Consider the following 13,085-nt stretch of genomic DNA (forward strand, 5'->3'; position numbering starts at 1 on the left):
AAAACGGACCAGCTGGGTCGGGGGGTCGCAATATGGCTTCAGCGGTCGGGGGTGGGGGCACCTTGTCCTCACAGGTGCCTGCAGGCATATCTGGCACAGCGCCCGAATGTGGCTGGCGCGCTACTGGTGCATAGGGATGGAACCCCCTTGTCACGTTACCAGTTTGTGGCCATAATGAGGGCCTGTCTGAGGGAGCTGGGGCAGCAGGATGCCAGCTATGGAGCTCATTCTTTTAGAATAGGGGCAGCCACTCAGGCACACGCAGAGGGGAAGCGCCCTCACGAGATCATGGGTTTGGGGCGGTGGAAGTCCAGGGCTTATCGAACGTATTTAAGGCTTGGAATTGATATTAATTGCTGACTTGTTTTGGAACAGACCCAGGAGGGCTCCGGGTTCACATCTGCGGCCACAGTTACGTATACTGGGCGGGCAACTATGCTGGCAGCTCCGGATGGGGGTCCAAGCTGGGCCTGGATGACCACATCGACATCACGTGGTCGGGCCGCAGAGGTATGCAGTGGTCGGCTCTCTTGGATTCCATCGCCACAGATGTGCGGAGGTACGGACCCCCGGCAGCGCTATTGATTCACCTGGGAGGAAATGATCTTCCACACGTAAAGAGAGTGCAGTTGAAACACTCCATCCTGGCGGACTGGGAGACGTTGCAGAGTTGGCTACCTGGAACGAAGTTGCTGTGGTCCGACATGGTTGAACGGCGGGCATGGCGAGGTGCCAGGGACGTTGACAGTATAAACAGATCTGTGCGAAAGATTAACACGGCTGTTGGGTCCCGGGTGCTGCAATTGGGAGGGTCCGTCATTCACCACTCGGACATTGACAAATCTGTGGCTGCCTTGTATCGAAATGATGGAGTGCATTTATCTAACTGGGGGCTTGACCTGTGGTTATTTAGTTTGAGGGAGGCATTGGTTACATGGCTGAATAGTTTGAAGGTGTTGGCGGGAACAGGGCCAAGGTGCCCTGTTCTTGTGGCGGAGGGTAAGGGGAAAGGGCCTAACCAAGAAAGGGGAGTTTAAAGGTAAAACTGCCCGAGCATGGGGCCTCAGAAGAGGCCAGAGTTCTGTGGGAGGCCGACCCGGCTGGGAAGGCCCAAATACACCCGCAGAAGGCAGGTGGCATTGAATGGGCTGAAGGAGGTCCACGCCTCCTGAGGCAATTCAGGCCACCTGGAAAGGTATTCCAGGCCGCAAGGGAGCCCGTGGCTCAGCAAGGGTCTGGGACGGGATACCCGGGGTGCTGCCTGGAGGTATAAGGTCGGATGACCTTAGCAGGGTGGGTTAGGCCTCTGTTCCCCTTGAAATGCCAACACCTTGATGTTGAATGTTAAATAAAAGCTGTGGCCAGTTTTTTGCCAAGCTGGTTTGTGTGAGCGTCATCCTTAAGCCAAACTGCACGTCTGCAAGTCAAAGAGCGGCCGCGAATTAGCGCGGCCGCCATTGATGCCGCGGCGTGCGGGGCGGGAAGGATGGCGCTCTGATTGGAGCGCCTGGGGCCGGGCATCCCGACGCGGCACGGACGTGCCGCGTCAGGAGGGAAGGAGGAGCGTGAGTGCCGCCTTTTATAAGGCGCCACGTGCTCGGCGGCCGGCCTCTTTCCCCCGGCCAGCCGAGCGAGCTGCTTCCCACCCACCCACCCTATATGATGGCGGGGATTCGGGGGTGGTGTATTCGAATGTTTGGTTATGGATTTGTTTGTATATTGTCACAGCAGGCGGAGGGTAAGGGGAAAGGGCCTAACCAAGAAAGGGGAGTTTAAAGGTAAAACTGCCCGAGCATGGGGCCTCAGAAGAGGCCAGAGTTCTGTGGGAGGCCGACCCGGCTGGGAAGGCCCAAATACACCGCAGAAGGCAGGTGGCATTGAATGGGCTGAAGGAGGTCCACGCCTCCTGAGGCAATTCACGCCACCTGGAAAGGTATTCCAGGCCGCAAGGGAGCCCGTGGCTTAGCAAGGGTCTGGGACGGGATACCCGGGGTGCTGCCTGGAGGTATAAGGTCGGATGACCTTAGCAGGGTGGGTTAGGCCTCTGTTCCCCTTGAAATGCCAACACCTTGATGTTGAATGTTAAATAAAAGCTGTGGCCAGTTTTTTGCCAAGCTGGTTTGTGTGAGCGTCATCCTTAAGCCAAACTGCACGTCTGCAAGTCAATAGGCTTTCCAGTGGTTCTTTCCTAGGTGGGTTATGTATTCACAGTTTTTAATCATTGTCAGACCACTGACGTTGCTAAATACCCTTTTTTAAACACCCCTTTTAAAAACACATGTGTGTGTGTGTGTGGGGGGGTGTTTGCCTACCACAGTAGATCGAAGCTATGGATTCTGCTCTTAAGAGAGCTTTCCTCAAGTGGGAGAGTACTTCATTCATTGTTCTTGGAGTTCATTGGTAGGCTGTGGTCAGCAGCAATGTCACCTGACTGACACATGCTGCTGGCAGAGCATCATGGGAATTGTAGCTCATGAACTTTCTGTTCAGCCATTGGTGTACGACAGCTCAAGGGAGGAAACAGAAAACATAGTAAGTTTATGCACGCCAGAAACAGTGTCCCTGGAAGTAGCTTACCTGAAGGAATTGTAGCATAGCAAGTTTACAATATTGAGAGGAAAGGACACAGAAAATGCCATGAAGGGTGGGTGCAATACATAATCAAAAATACTCTAATGGCTCTTCTGTAGACACATGCAGAATTAAAAAAAAGTAATGACTTCTTTTGCAGACTTTTTTTGAGTTTTCCTGTTGTGCATAAGTGACCTTACTCAGTGGCAGTAGATGTCATCTGCCTCCAAACTGCTCACCACAAGGTGTCACCAGCATACAACAGCTGCACTTGCAGAATATATGCAATGCAATTAAATCTACCAAGGGGGGGAGGGGAATTACAGGTTTCCCTGCCAAATTGTTTCTCAGTCAGATTGCTTTTAACTACCCTTTTCAGCTGATGTAAAATGCACCTGCTAGGGTCCTCATAGGAACACCTTGGAGGGCCCACATTCAGTGTTCCGCAGGGCCTGCAAGATGGAGATTTTCCACCAGGTCTATGGCTGAGGCCAGTGCAGAGAGAAGATACGATGGCCCCAAAGGAAGATACTCCACCTCAGTTTTGCTCCTTCAGTGGTGGCAGATGTTGCCTTGTTGCCCCAGTGGGGGTAGGTGGGTTGTTTTGCCGCCATGCTTGCTATTGTAATTTGTAATTTTTACTTGGGTTTTAAGGGAGATTATTGTATTGTGGTTTAAAAAAATATTCTGTAACCCACCACAAGGCAGATTGCCAGGAGTGGCGGGAAATAAATTTAAATAATAAAGTTGTTGTTGTTGTTGATGATGATGATAGTTCCCTCATTTTTCCAAATAAGCATATGACAATAGTTCATTTTGGAAAAAGAGGAGTGGTTCAAAACCTTTGGACACATTAACCTTAGGGTCCATATAGTTATTGATTCACAGCTTGGCACATTTGTCCCTTCCCTGGACTCACCTGCCTAAAGGCTATGTCCCTACGATTTTGGGTTGCTCCAGCTGCTGGCTGGAGTTCAACCACCAGCTAGCCTATTCCAGGCAAATGGCATCAAGCCATCCTCAGCCTGACCTCAAGCTTGGTGCAGTGGTTAAGAGCGACAGGTTTGCTGCGTGACTTTGGGCTAGTCATAGTTCTGATAGTGCTGTTCTCAAAGAGCAATCCTACCTACCTCACAGGGTATCTGTTGTGGGGAGAGGAAGGGAAGGTAATTGTAAGCTGCTTTGAAACTTCTTCAGCCAGTGAAAATTGGGGTATTAAAAACAACTTTTCTTCTTCTTCCACATGTGCACCAGTCCAGTTAGGGTGGCAGCCTCCTGGTGAGGAGATCTGCTCCTTGTGAGAGGCTTGGGTAGGGCATATTTCTCCCACCATCCACCCTCTCAAGTGACAGCTGAAAATAGCTGTGCTTTGATGGTAGGCCTTTAAAGAAACTGCTGTTTGGCTAGAAGTGTTCTAGTGGGCCTGTCAGTCGGCTTCCCTGAAGGCTCCCACATCTTTGGCAGCCTCCAGGAACTTTGTTGGGACATGGTGCCTCCCTATTGACAACTCAAGGGTAGCCTGGTATGTGTGTAGGGGTGTCACTAGACCTAATTTATTTTACTACCTAGATTAAGAGTTATTACATTATCAGCTGTGAAGTTATGCAGCTCAACCTATGTGCCCAGAGATCTGGCAGTGTATTCTGGAGATGCTCATTGGGCATCCAAGTGAATTCCCATGAGTATAGCCTAACAATTAAGTGCATTAGCAAAGGGGTCATTCTAGGCAGCTACACCAGTAACTCCAAACCATACAAACACATGAAGCTTTCTTATGCTGTCTTAGGTCATTGGTTTGTCTTGGCTACTCTTCAATCAATCTGCCAAACAGCTCTAGCCCCTAGCATTATGACTCAATATAATAAATAAGCAAACATACCAACTAAAATGACTCACACATAGATTTACGTCTAGTTTAGCAGTACATGAATATGCAGTTGTGATCAATAAAATATAAATCCCTTTAGAAGCATTATTGAATTAATTGTAAACTTTTGTCATGATGTATTTTCTCAAATTATGGACACTAATATCACAACTACTACCATGTGTATGTGTGTGTGTGTGGGGGTGTCTATGATTATTTTAAATATTAAAAGTGTTCTTATGCTAAAAAAGTTTGGCCACCACTAAGTTGGAGTTAAGATTGTCCTAGCAGCAGTATGCAATAAAATCAGAGTCCAGTAGCACCTTTAAGACCAACAAAGTCAGACTGCTTGCACATGAAAGCTCTCACCTTGAATAAATCTTTGTTGGTCTTAAAGGTGCTACTGGACTCTGATTTTATTGTGTTACTTCAGACCAACACGGTTACTCATTTGAATCTAGCAGTATGCAAGATACTCTGCATCAAGGGCCATTCCTGAAGTGCCCCATGAACCCCAGGCTCACAGCTAAGTGTCATCATTAGTGGTTAACCTGTGGAGCTTCACTGTTATTTTTGTAATTTTCATTGTTAGGAGCTGATGCACAGTTAGGCAGCGTTTGCTAGTCTTAAAAAGAGAGATGCTTAGTTCTGGACAAGGGCTACATTGCAGATCATAGTGATATGCCAAAAATGTGGAGAAGCCACAATGGCATTGTCAGGAGAATTGAAATCATTAACATTTAGTTTTCTAGTTTTGATGTGCTGAGAGACAATGATGCACCCCTACTCCTCCCCTCCTACATGTTTCCTTTAGTTGCCATACAAATATCTAGACCTTCCTGCTTCCAGGCATCCCAGTAAAAGATTTGCTTCCATTTTACCGTGACTGTTTTTACCGCCTGCTTTACGCAGCCAGATTTCTAAACTTCTTTGTAATTAATTTTGCAGGTGCTGTGAATGCATGATTCCTGCATGCAGATTCCTAAGGATTAAAAGTAGTTTCACTGGGTGAAGAATGATCCTGTTTATTTGTAGATTATGTGCAGCATGGAGAAAAGCTACTTTTATGTGCTAGCTGTGTAGGCTTAACTCATCTAAGCAAATCTGCGTGTGAGCCATAAGTTGAATACTTTGGTTATTTGGGCCTCTGTTGTCACAAAATAATTTTTAGGATATTACCTATTCTCTGGTGTACCTAGTCTAGTCTAGATTAATAATGAAATCAAGGCTGAAATGCCTTAATCTACATAGTGATACCCCAGTGCTTCCTTCTCCATTTCTAAGAGTCCCTAGCAGGGAGCAGTTTTTTGCTAAGAAGGAACAGGGGAGAAGGATGTTCTTAACCTTTCGCTGCCATTTGCTTTTCTTCCGAAAGATCCTTCCCCCATCCTGCTGAGTAAAAGCAACTGGGGGGAGGCATTTAAGTGGGAAAAGAACGGGAGTAGGAAAGGTTAAGCATCCCTTCCTGCACTGAAAAGCACCCCCTCCAGAGAGTACTTTGAAATACAGAAGGGACCATTAGGGTATCAATAGTAGCTGCAGTGTCATGTGCATTTAGTTCCAAGTGTTAGCTACTGCTGATCAGACTGATAATGACTTTTGGAATTGTTTAGAAAGCTCGTGAGCTGTAACAAGGAGCTTTGGTCCACAAATAGGATGTGAGTATTCTGTGATTTTTTTTAAAGTAAAATGTTGTTGTTATATATAGCCCCCAAATGCTCTGTCAAGAAAAGCTGAACTCTGTGATATGCAGACCATGTCTAATCTGCATAATGTACACTTAATTCACCAGATTGCATTATTTGCATAATTTAGTCAGTTTTGGCTCTTGTGTGTGTGTGTGTGTAAGCAAAGGGTTGTTGTTATTGTTGTAAGGTACAAAGTCGTGTCCGACCCATCGCAACCCCATGGACAATGATCCTCCAGGCCTTCCTGTTCTCTACCATTCCCCGGAGTCCATTTAAGTTTGCACCAACTGCTTCAGTGACTCCATCCAGCCACCTCATTCTCTGTCGTCCCCTTCTTCTTTTGCCCTCAATCGCTCCCAGCATTAGGCTCTTCTCCAGGAAGTCCTTCCTTCTCATGAAGTGGCCAAAGTATTTGAATTTCATCTTCAGGATCTGGCCTTCTAAGGAGCCATCCAAGGGACTCGCAAGAGTCTTCTCTCAAAAGCACCAGAGTTCAAAAGCCTCAATTCTTTGACGCTCAGCCTTCCTTATGGTCCAACTTTCACAGCCATACATTGCAACTGGGAAGACCATAGCCTTGACTAGATGCACTTTAGCTGGCAGGGTGATGTATCTGCTTTTTAGGATGCTGTCTAGATTTACCATAGCTTTCCTCCCCATGAGCAAACGTCTTTTAATTTCTTTGCTGCAGCCCCCATCTGCAGTGATCTTGGAAATCCAGGAAAATAAAATCTGTCATTACCTCAATTTCTTCCCCATCTATTTGCCAGGAATTGAGAGGGCCGGATGCCACGATCTTCGTTTTCTTGATGTTCAGTTTCAAGCCAACTTTTGCGCTCTCCTCCTTCACCCGCATCAACAGGCTCTTTAGTTCCTCTTCACTTTCTGCCATTAGAGTGGTATCATCTGCATATCTAAGGTTGTTGATATTTCTCCCTGCAATCTTGATCCCAATTTGTGACTTATCTAACCCTGCCTTTCTCATGATGTGCTCTGCATACAAGTTAAATAGGCAAGACGACAGTATACAGCCTTGCGGAACTCCTTTCTTAATTTTGAACCAATCAGTGCTCGGTTCTCACTGTTGCTTCTTGACCAGCATATAGGTTTCTCAAGAGACAAATAAGATGCTCTGGTATTCCCATCTCTTTAAGAACTTGCCACAATTTGTTGTGCTCCACACAATCAAAGGCTTTAGCATAGACAATGAAGCAGAAGTAGATGTTTTTCTGGAACTCCCTAGCTTTCTCCATGATCCAGCCTATGTTGGCAATTTGATCTCTTGTTCCTCTGCCTCTTCGAAATCCTGCCTGTACTTCTGGAAGTTCCCAGTGCACATATTGCTGGAGCCTAGCTGGAAGCAAATTGTTACTGAAAGACAACTTTCTTTTGCCACTATAACATTTGAGATTTCAGCAGGTATATTGCCTGCATACATTCCAACATAACATTCCATTAGGATTACAAAACTGTGTATGTTTAAAAGAAATAAACTAAGATGATTAGGAAGCTAAATTGTATATCCAATGCCTTACATTTGGGCTGCACTCAAGACAAAATGGGGATATCTTTTTGATGGGATCAAGTGTGACTTTTCATGCCTTTGTTCTCCTCTTTGCTTTCTTCATGTACGGGACACCACTGAAGTCTTCCTGGATCTGGAAGCCTTCAATCAAACTCCAGCTTGCTGTGGCATCTAGAAGCAGACATGCAGCCAAATCCCCCCAACCCCCAACAAGAACCTTGTGGTTTAAAAGAAATAAATGCCGGTTTGTCAGGCAGCCTCCTTTGGATGTGACATGAAACTGGAGTTTGGTTGAAGGATTCTGAATACAGGAAGTGTTCAATTACACACTCTGTGATTGCATATATGGATGTGTAAAAAGAGAGCAGGTGTGCACAGTAACAAGCCAGGCCTGTGCCCATCTCAAACAAATCTCTGCTCATGACAACTGAGTGCAGCTAAAACTGAAGCTCTCTCCCTGATTGTAAAGTCACTGGCACCTGTGTGTCTATTACTTCATTCATAACAGAGTAAACACAAGAACATTAGGGAAAATATTTGAATATTTGCATGGATTCAGATCATATTCCTAAATGTTTGCAAACATGAAAAAGGGTTCACATAGCTCATGTTATCATATTCTAAGCCCAAATGCTAGAATAAAACACCCCCCAGTAGATTTGAAAAGATAAAGGATTTCTTGGTTAGTTGAAGGGAGCAGTTAAGAATAAACAATTAGTCAGGAACTAGACCACTCAACAGAAGTTTACTCTCTTCAAAATGAAAAAGAAACAGAAATAGAGCTTGAACCGTCATTCTTGAGGAGGAAGTTGAATGGGTCTTGAGTCAATTGTTAAACAATAAAGCCCCAGGCAATGACATCATACCTGTGGAATTGCTGAGATGGGTACCAATCACCACAGCTTTGCACCAGAAAATCTGCAAAACTAATAACTGGCCAGAGGATTGGAAATCATTTGTGTTCATCCTGTTATCAAAAAAGGGTCATTCAAAAAACTGCTCCAATTATTATACAAAAGCCCTATTTTCTCATGCTAATAGGATCCTGCTCAAAATCATACAACAATGCATAGCAGCAACCATTGAAAGGGAATTACCAAAAGTTCATACTGGCTTTTGATGGGGGCACCATACTGGTGACCACATAGCATTTTTGTGCTGGCATTTGGAAAAGTGATGGGAATATCAGAAGGATGTCTACATCTGCTTTATTTACTACAAGAAAACATTTGATTGTGTGGATCACAACAAGTTGTGGGAGGTCCTGCAAAATTTGGGGGTGCCAGTGCATTTGATCAAACTGATGCAGTCACTCTACGTAAACAAAGAAGCCACACATAGTGTGGTGACACTGACTGGTTCAAAACAGAGGAGTATGCCAAGGTTGTATTCTTTCCCCCTTCCTGTTTAACCACCCTCCTGTTTAGAAGGTTTAGAACTGCTGATTACAAAGGTCAATGAAGTAGTAAGAAAGTTGGCCTTTTCTTAAACACTAAAAAGACAAAATTAATGGCTGCTGCAAAAAACAGACATGTCATAATAACAATTGAAGGTGAAGAGATCAAATGCATTCAAGAATTCATTTTTCATACATATATATATCTTAAATCCCAACATCACAGCAGAAATTTTGCAGCAAGACTTAGATGGTCATTATATTACATTGAATCTTCAGCTGCCTGATGGAAAGAGATGAATTCTCACCAATATTTTTGCCTCTAACAGTGTCAGTCAGTAACCTTTTATTGGCATAAACTCTAACAGTGTTAAAGAGAAGTTTTATGAAGATTTTTTTCAAAGCCACGTAGAGCTCTTGGACCTCGAATTTTGATTGGTGATTTTAATGCAGTTTTGGATCCAAAGCTGGATAAGTCACACAGAAGGCAAGGGGCTAAACTTCCAAAGAAAGCTCTTAATTTCTTAAATCAACTCTCAATGGTCGATGTTTGGAGACTACATACTTTTTATTCCCAGAAGCATGATTCCTATTCAAGAATAGATCAGTGTTGGCTGTCAAAGTCTTTGGTACCAATGGTAGAGACACTGACATTTTACTGAATACCTTTGCTGATCATAATCCATTGGAAATAACTTCGAACTATCAGAGAATTGGAATGAGAAGATGGACAATGAATAACTACCTCCTTGAAGATAAATCAAGAGTGCAAGAATATGAATCAGAAAATTTTGAATTAAAAAAAAAATAAATCTAACCCCAGAGTTCCCAATCTCCATGGTTTGGGATGCGAGCAAAGCCTATATGAGAGCTGTGCTAATTCATCAAAACAAGATAAAAAGAAAGAAAATCCAAGAACTTAAGGACATCCAGGAACAGTTGCGGCAACTTGACGAAGTTCATCAGCTGAAATGATCGAAACAAATATGGAAACAAATTTTAGCTCTCAGAGTTAGAAGAGATCTGATTGAGACTGAAGACATGAACAGGAAACTGGATTTTATGAAGCAAAAATGTTTCGAATATGCATATCATTCTGAGAGCGCAAGTAGTTGGGAAGAAGAATTGAAATACCTGAATAAAGGTATCCCCTGTGCAAGCACCGGGTCATGTCTGACCCTTGGGGTGACGCCCTCCAGCGTTTTCATGGCAGACTCAATACGGGGTGGTTTGCCAGTGCCTTCCCCAGTCATGACCGTTTACCCCCCAGCAAGCTGGGTACTCATTTTACCGACCTCGGAAGGATGGAAGGCTGAGTCAACCTTGAGCCGGCTGCTGGGATTGAACTCCCAGCCTCATGGGCAAAGCTTTCAGACGGCTGCCTTACCACTCTGCGCCACAATAGGATACCTTTAAAGAGGTTTTCAGAGCAACATCTAAGTATTTTTAATCAGAAAATAACAACGCAAGAAATCAATGATGTGATCAGAGCAATGAAATCTTCTAAGGCAGGGGTAGTCAACCTGTGGTCCTAAAAATGTTCATGTACTATAATTCTCATGAGCCCCTGCCAGCAAGCAGCTCATGGAAATTGTAGTTCATGAACATCTGGAGGACCACAGGTTGACTACCCTGTTCTAAGGCACCAGGTCCTGACAGCCTGCTGAATATTACAGAAGATGAAGAAGAGTTGGTTCTTATATGTCGCTTTTCTCTACCTGAAGAAGGCTCAAAGCGGCTTACAGTCACCTTCTCTTTCCTCTCCCCATAACAGACACATTGAGAGAGCCCTGACATCACTGCTCAGTCAGAACAGTTTTATCAGTGCCGTGGCGAGCCCAAGGTCACCCAGCTGGTTGCATGTGGGGGAGTGCAGAATCGAACCCGGCATGCCAGATTAGAAGTCTGCATTCCTAACCACTATGCCAAACTGGCTCTTATAAAGCATTGAGTCATGTGGTCACCCCTATTTTATTGCAAGTGATGGACAAAATTACAGAATTTTCAGACAAAGCGATCCTGAGCTCCTGGGAGCAAGCTTCAATAACTCATATACCAAAAGAGGGAATGGACTTATCTTTACCACAATCCTATAGACCAATTTCTCTTTTGAATGTGGATTATAAAATGTTTGTAACATTTTTGGCAGAAAGGTGGAAAATATGTATTTTGGATGTGGTTCATGAAGATTAAATAGTCCTTATACCTAAAAGACTCATATACGTTTGATTATGAATGCTATGGACTATGTTCAAAGAACACAGCAACAAACAGCTTTTATTTTTCTAGATGCAGAGAAAGCATTTGACAATGTTCAATGGAATTTTCTGTTTGTAACTTTACAAACCCTGGACTGTGGAGATCAACTGTGGAGATCAACTGTGGTCAACTGGTAAAAAGCAACGAAGATTGATCTAAATGTTTGGGTTAAGAACGTAATGTCTCTTTGGGATAAATACAAACCAAGAATTACTTCTGGAACATCATTGCTAAAATCTCCAATAGAGACATATTTTGATAAAACTTGACAGTTATGAATACGTTGTTTTAGATATAAAGGTATGTTGACTTCCTCAGGAAAACTGAAAAATCTTGATATAGTTACTAAAGAAGGAGTTAATATGCAATCGATAGAATTTCAGCAACTTGTTTCTAGACATAAATCTGAATTTCAGAATCAGATTGGTTCTGGTCTGACCTTAATGGAATTTGAGAAAACCTTGTCTTTAATTAAGCCTCACCTTTAGTGAAGCCACACACTTATAAGCTATTGTTAAAATATAACATTGAATCAGAACAGGTTGAAATTTGCACAGTGAAATGGATGTTGAATTTTGGTCTAACTATCCCGATGGAGAAATGGGAACTAATGTGGAATAACACAGCTAACCATACAAAATGTCAGCAATTAAAGGAAAATTGGTTTAAAATGTTTTACAGATGGTATGCAACACCTAAGCTACTGGGTCACATATCTAAAAGCTATGATCCTAAATGTTGGAAATGTAAAGATAAGGTAGGTTCATTTTTTTTCATATGTGGTGGCTATGTAAAAAGAATGCAATGATTTTGGGTGAAGGTTCATGATGTTTTAGAAAAAAAGTTAAATGTTAAATTCCCACTACATCCTGAATATATGTTGCTGATTGTAATCCTGGATACTCTCCCACGTAAAGAGGGTGATTTTTTTCTATCACATGACCACAGTGGCAAGGATGATGATTGCAAGAAGCTGGAGGCAAGAAGACATTCCAAAAATGTTGGATTAAAAAACTGAGGGAACTGGCAAAAATGGCGAAGCTTAATAATTTAGGCAATGGTAGATGAGCAGAAGAACATGAAGACCATGTGTGTTATTTTACACAGTATTTAGCCAGATAGTTATATTTGCATTAATAAGATAACAGGGTAATTGATATATTTTAATTGTATAATCATTTCTGTTCTTTTCTTTTTTCTTTTTTCTTATTTATTATTTCTTTTCATAAACTCAGTAAAGGCGAGGAAATCCAGCAGTTGAAAAAAATTAATTTTTCTTGGATCACAAATTGACGAGACTGGTGTTTACAGTATGGAAATAAAAAGTTGAATTACTCTGGGTCACTCAGCAATGACGAGCTGAACATGGAAAAGCAAGGACATAAGCCTGACTACCAAATATAGATTGATTAGATCTATTATATTTCCAACTAGAAAATAAGCCCACTGTTGAAGAAATACAGCGGGCCCTAGCAGAGGGGGAGAACAGACTGTGGGGAAGAAAGGAAGAAGAGGAAAGGAGGAAGGGAAGGGAGAAAAAAGGTCAAGGGGTGGTTGAAGGGATGGGTAGAAGGGAGAAAGAAAGTAAGTAAAGGAGAGAGACAGGAAGCAAGTGAGAGGGAAAGACAGAGAGACAGGAAGGAGATGGAGAAATAGAAGAAGAGGAAGTCAGGAAGTAAGAAGGAAGAAAGGAAGGCAGGCAGAGAGGTATGTGAAAGGGGAGGGGACAGGGGTGTGTGTAGATTGGGGGGAAATGGGGGGGGCAAATCAGGAAGGGGA

The 13,085-nt window shown here is 43.4% G+C and overlaps 1 long non-coding RNA gene across 1 annotated transcript; it reads left to right on the forward strand.

The window, feature by feature from the left end:
- Positions 1-2,506: 2,506 nt before the first annotated feature.
- Positions 2,507-12,600, forward strand: LOC143831462 (uncharacterized). The gene is made up of 3 exons (XR_013228886.1): positions 2,507-2,532; positions 11,988-12,063; positions 12,542-12,600. It is a non-coding gene; the product is annotated as an uncharacterized LOC143831462 (long non-coding RNA).
- Positions 12,601-13,085: the final 485 nt, after the last annotated feature.

The sequence above is a fragment of the Paroedura picta genome, chromosome 3, assembly GCF_049243985.1.
Source record: "Paroedura picta isolate Pp20150507F chromosome 3, Ppicta_v3.0, whole genome shotgun sequence".
Lineage (NCBI taxonomy): Eukaryota > Metazoa > Chordata > Lepidosauria > Squamata > Gekkonidae > Paroedura > Paroedura picta.